Consider the following 6,747-nt stretch of genomic DNA (forward strand, 5'->3'; position numbering starts at 1 on the left):
TACACTAGGTATATATAGAAGGACGTCCAAAGCACTCCCAATTCGTTTCTACTTGGTTTCTCCAAAGTTGTGTTGATCTAGGACTTCTTTGACACAAGACAGATTTCCGGCAGAATTGACCTCAGTATACTAAAATGATCATAACTTCTTCTAGAAAATAGATATCGACAAGCTGTAAAAAGTTCTGAAAACTAGACATCTGTATCTTTACAATCATATAAAGATCATATTTTCTGAGCTCCGAACGATTTATGAAACTCCGTTGAAGTTGACTGATCTACACAGGGAGATTTCTGAATCTGTAATGGATTTGACTTTTAAAGCATAACTTGTGTCCAATTAGGTTTTCCTTCCATCACATGCCTTTCACATGCCCTTCACGCCACTTCTAGATGCTTCATGAACGTTCCAAGGCTCTCCTAGTATTATAGAACTCCATATGCAAGTAGGTTTCCTAGTTAAATACAAACTTCTTTTCTGCGATTCTTCTACACTCTTCCGGAACCTTCTTGAATAATCCTTATCCAACAGGGACTCCTTGTCACACTAGTATTCCTTATCTGAGTAGAATTGGGTCTCCTCATCTAAGTAGAACTTCTAATTTTCGCGACTTAAGAGTTTGAATCCAAGTCAGCTTCTGATTCCTACTCCAACTAGGATTCCTTTTCCTAGTCAAACTGGGAGAACTTCCATTTCTTCATTTCTTTCCATTTCTGCGCCACTTGTGCATTCCTTAGCCATTTTTAAACTTTGAGACTCCATTTTCACCTGAAAAACACTAAGTAAGTTAAATTGATCAAGATAAAGGAAATAACTTAGCAAAAATATAGGAATTAAACATTATAAACATGGCATTTATGCTCCTATCAATATACTTATTCGACCTCTGGCAATCCCCGGGTAGCCAAATTCTTAAAATTATTAACTTCACCTAAAATCTTAACAATCCCAGACATGACCATATGCGTGGAATTCCCAATCTCAGCCTTGAACCCATCCTTCTCCAGAACGAAGTCATCCAATGGATTCTTAATCTCATCATTCTACTGCAAAGCCTTGTCTTTTGCTCTATTAGCTTCGGCCATTTTCGCCACGATCCCATCTCGATATATCATTGGCTCTGGAAAGTTGTTCCTTCTTACACCTCATAACTTGTGCAACTGTTTGCTATATGTATCACGCCTACGCTACGGCTGCTAGCGGCCGCTAAAGCATAATAATTATGCTTTTTTTTTTTGGGTCTGAAGCCTTATCTTTTGTTCTTTAGTGAATGAATTCAGGCCTAGCTAATTAAACTTTTCTTTTTAATTTTTTTAACCAAAAGCCTAGCTAAAGCATAATTAAACGCAATAGCTTGGGATCTTCTTTTTTTTTTTTTTTAATGACAGCTTTTGATTTTGTGGGGATCTTGTTTCTCACTTCCTAGATTTGATGAATTAGAATAAAATCCTTTAAATAAACAAATTTTTAATCATAGATCAACACTTTTAATATTTACAAATTAATAACGGTTTTGGCCATACCGTTGTATATTAAATTTACAAATTTCTAACCAAGGGATCAACACTTTTAATATTTGTAGATCGATAACGGTTTTGATCATACTGTTGTATAAGTTAAATTTACAAATTTCTAACCAAGGGACCAACACTTTTAATATTTTTAGATCGATAACAGTTTTGACAGTACCGTTGTATAAGTTCAATTCACAAATTTCTACCAAGGGGCCAACACTTTGTTACTATCTATAGATAACGGTTTCGACCACACCATTGTTCAAATAAAATGAGAAAATTTTTAACCAAGGGACCAACACTTTTTTAATATCTATAGATAACGGTTTTGACTATACTGTTGTAAAAAAAAAAAACCACAACGTTTTTTATTAAACTGTTATCTAGGTAACATTGTCTATTTTTGATTTTGTACTAGGGTAGAATCACGCTGAGTATTCATGTTGTGTTTGCTTAATTTGCTAAGAGTAATTATTATTTGTTAAGACGCTGAGTTAAACAAGAAGTAATTAGTTCTAAAGAGTGGTAAAAATCATGCTTTAATGATTAAATGATTCTGGAAATTACGTGTTAATTGCTATGAGTAATGGATTGGATCGTGACAGCTTTTTATTTGGGCTCTTATCTAGCATTTAAGATGGGCACGTTTTGTTGCATGTTTAAATGAATTTTCTGTTTTTACACTTAATAATTTCCGAATGGTAGTGGTCTAGGTTACGGAAGTCGATCATTGTATATAATTTTATTTGTTTTGTTTTTATTTTAAGTAGATTAGAACCAAATTTCAAAACCCCCCATTTTATTCTTTTAATTGTTAATTGACCTTTTAGTGTAGGTGTACCCTCCAATCCCCGGACTGAACGATCCCTGCTTATCCTATACTGACAACTACATTTTGCAGGGGTAAATTGCGAGGTTATTTCAGCCGCATCAACCAAGCCTAATACTACTAATTTTAGAAAACACTCATCGTAATTCTCTTAACTAGTAGTATTATTTAACCCTCGAATCAACTCACACATGCAAATTAACCATTACACATAGAATTTAACATGTAATTTCCAGAATCATTTAACTATTGAACATGGTTTTTACCACTTTTTAGAACTAATTGCTACTTGTTTAACTCAGCGTCTTAACAAATAACAATTACTCTTGGCAAATTAAGCAAACACACAAGAACTCTCACCGTTATTCTAGCATGCAAACTTACTAACCTATAACTCTGCAAATTACCTAAACACATAAAAGGGCACAATATTGTAACATGCATCATAAAAGAATTCTTGAAATTAACTCAATAATAAACTGAAATCTCAAAAATATTAATAAAAATATTCTGAAAATTTCATGTCTCCAATTACACAACTCGCAAATTGAAACACACAAAACCGAAACAAAATTAATAAGTAGAGTCATAGTTACACTTTGAAGCTTTCCTCAGCGGCGTGGCAACAAGGTGATGAACTCGTCTCTGCTATGGTGGTGGAGCGTCCTTGACTCAGCATCTTAGAGCTTTGTAGATTGATGGATGTTTGGTGTCACGGTCTTGTAGGTGATGGAAGTTTAAGGAGTGAATTGGGCAGAGTTTCGGAAAAGTTTTTGGCTAGGAAGTGATGCAAATTCATTTCTGGACGTTGCCTATTTATAAGGGAGCATTGGTTGGCTTTTGTCTATCATACCCTTCATCATTGGACGGATGAGATTGCATCGTAATTCTTTTAATTTTCCAACTGAAGCATCTCCTTTAAGGCCTTAACTCCTCTCATAATGGGGCAATTCCTTTAATTTCCAAGCTGAAACGTCTTTCTCTTATTTATTTTCCAGTTGAAACATCTTTCTCTTTTATTCCTCAACTGAAAACGTCTTTCTCCTTTATTTCCCTTCTTCATTGCTTGGTCAAATATCTTAATGCTTTATTTTATGACTCCATCATTGCTGTTTCCAAGAGTTCAACCAGGCAAGGTTTCCTACAATAAGCAGGAGAATATCAGAATTTTCTAGAGAAAATTGTGAGCCCCTGAAAATTTTAGTCAATTTCCGAAAGTAATTTTTTGCCAATAATATTTTTCCGCAAGATAATTTAAGTGAAGGAATTTATTTTGGAAATTATTTTGGAATTGAGACCACCTATTGGGCTGATAATTTAAGTTTGGGCCGAGATTCTTCCATTTGGGCCTAGAAGGTTATCGAAGTTTAGTGAGGCGACCGTTTGTTAAAGTTTCGAAGACGATAAATTGAGTTGTAACAAAGTTTTGGATTTTGGGTTTTTACGAGATCAAGTTTTGGGCCTATGACGAAGTTGAGAAACAGCTTAGAAAGTTTCCGACGAAAGACGAATAAAAGAAACGTCACGAGCCCAAAACCGAAAGCAATCAGCTAGGAGAAATGTGTAATTAGTCGAAGGGGCAAATTTGACATTTCTCGTACGTGAGTATAAATAGAATACTTGGACACCCTAACACCCTAAAAACCATTTCTCCCTCACTCTCGGCCGCACACTCTCTCTCTCCCCGACCTCACTCTCTCGTCCTCTCCCTCTGCCATCGCCGGAACCACATCGTCCGGTCACCGCCTCACATCACCGCTACCACCAATCGAAGCACCACCTCAATCCGACCTAAACCCATAAGAGATCGAAGCCATGCATCGACCCGGCCTCTCTCTTCCGCTATCCTTCTCTCTGCCACCACCGGAGACTCCATCTCCAGCCACCATCTCCCCACACCGTCTTCACCAATCGACGAAGAATCCAAAACCAACCCAGGCCCGAGCCTTACCGTCGAAATACATCGTCGGCAGCCTCTGCGCATGACAACCCAAGGCTGCAACGCCAGTGCTGCTCGACCCTCGCCGGTTCCCGGCCATCCCTTCACTACACTGCCGTCTCAAGTGAGCTCAGAGAGCGCCGAACATCAAGCCCCCAACATCCCATCACTAGAAGACGTCGAACGCACATCGCCGGAAATCGAGCTCTGCATGCCTTCATTCTCCAACCTCCAGTCCAAATCGAGCTGGACTACCTCCCTAGATGTGATCAGCACCTCACTACCCACCTGTTCCCGAGACGCCGACTTCCGATTCTGACTAGGGCCACCGTACGCGCTACACGTGCCGCCGCTGGCGCGTCAACCACCGTAGCTCCGCCGCTCACGGTCGCTAGATCATCTCTGTTAGGTAATTTACGTCATCTTATTCTCGGTTGAATCCCCCAATTCGATTTGGACCCAAGAGCTCTAATTTATGTGTCTAAATTGGCTTGTATGAGGTTTGTGGAATCTGGAAAATTGAAGCTTTGGAGAAGAAATGAGCTACTGGGTCTGTTTCGATTGAAATCGAAATAAGGTAAGAATCTCGACCTGTGTTTGGATGGAATATTGGTTGAGGGTTGTTCATTGATTGTGTATTGTCTGCTAGGAATTCAGATGGTTAATGGATGTGGATTTCTGTGTTTTTGGAATGTTGGAGGAGAGGAAGTTGCTGGGTTAATTTCAATTGAACCTGGAAAAGGTAAGAACCATGTACAGGTTCTGTTTTTGGATGCCGAAATAGTCAAGGGTTGGTTATTAATGCTCTGGTATTTGATAGGTGTTTACATGATTGTTGATGGTGGTGAAGTGTAGCTTCCACGATTTGGCTTCTAATTTGGAAAAGAAGAATGGTAAGAGAACTGTGCATTCTGGAATCTATATGGTCGTGTGCAGTTTGTATTAATAGAAGTTATGGTATTACTGAGTAAACAGAATGAGATATGGTTATGTTGCTTGTGTATTGAGAAGCTTGGCTTTATTAATTAAAGTGGTGAATCTGTTATCTGGATATATCATATTGCAAGGTGGACAAAAGATGATTGATTTGGTTTAGTTATGTAGAGAAGTTGATAATTGAAATAAGTCAAAATCTCGATTAACGTACTCAAAAGCTATCATATCCCGAAATGAAATTAAGAAACGAAATTGTTCGGGAATGATAACCACTATTAGTTTGCTTAAGTTTTAAAGACTAAGTAAGAATGTCAGCTTGGTTGACCTGAATTACATTAAGGAAAGAAGTACGATCACCATATCCCGAATGAGCTTATTATGTTTAGTGGAATGTTCGGGAATGGAAATTGTCATTTGTTTTCTTAAAGTAAAAAGGGTAAAGAAATAAAGGCCAAAGTGCTAAGCATGATCACCATATCCCAAATGGTTTAAATGCAATATCATTTGGATTATTTGGGAATGGATAGTAGATTTTTATGTTAAAGGTTAATTCAATGGACTTCAAGGAAATTAAGTGAATGCCTTAGGTGCTCGATTGATTAAGTTAATGACGTCAAGTTACTTACTGGTTTACTTTTATTATAAAGGACTCGAGCGTGTGCACGTCAAGTTGGAAGAAGTATCGAAAGTTCGAAACGCAGCTAATTGTGTACGAGCACTCCAATTCCAGGTAGGGTGAGTTGTCCCTTCCTTATTAGAGGCTTTCCGATATATGTGGAATGCTCTAGTACAATATTATGTTGCCTGCAAGTATTTTTGGTTGTTCATTAGTCGATGCCTCGTGATACATTTGTTTTCAGAACTGATAATTGTTGATTGCGAAAACCGAGGCTACACTTGCATGTTGAGATACTGTACCCTTTGTATGTTTGTGTTTGTGACCTGAAAGTGAATGGGACCTAGACGCGTAGATTCCTAGGGATCCCACGGTGTCGATAACCGTGAACCTCCGGAGGGGGCTGTGCTCCTATGTTTGTCGAGGAAAGGTGAGTACAGACAGTGAACCAGTCATAGGAGACTCAGGGCCAGGAAATGGACACTTTCGCTATTGGTAGTCACGGGGACTACAGAGTAGTTGGCCGGTTCTCGAAGGATGACGAACTAGGTCGATCACCGATTTGTTTGAGTTTAGCTGGCAGGTAAGTATCTCGGAGCTCCAAATTGTGTGATGCATACTGCATATGCTTTATAAAAGAAATAAATGTTTGTGGTTGCCTCTTTTTAAAGTATTTTCGATAAACGTGCACAATATTATGTAGTAAATATTTTCAAGTATATTATTATTTCCAAACCTAGCATGGTTGGGTCGGCCCCTACTGGGCATGCGAGAACGAAAGCTCACCCCTATAACAGTGTGCAAGTTTTGAGCATGTGGTCGGGAAGCGTATAGGAGAGGCACATGGCCCGGATTGGCGTATTCCTCTTTGTCTTTACTAAAGTACGGTTTTGGGTCCATTATTGGATTTCGA

The sequence above is a fragment of the Rosa chinensis genome, chromosome 6 (assembly GCF_002994745.2).
Source record: "Rosa chinensis cultivar Old Blush chromosome 6, RchiOBHm-V2, whole genome shotgun sequence".
Taxonomy (NCBI): domain Eukaryota; kingdom Viridiplantae; phylum Streptophyta; class Magnoliopsida; order Rosales; family Rosaceae; genus Rosa; species Rosa chinensis.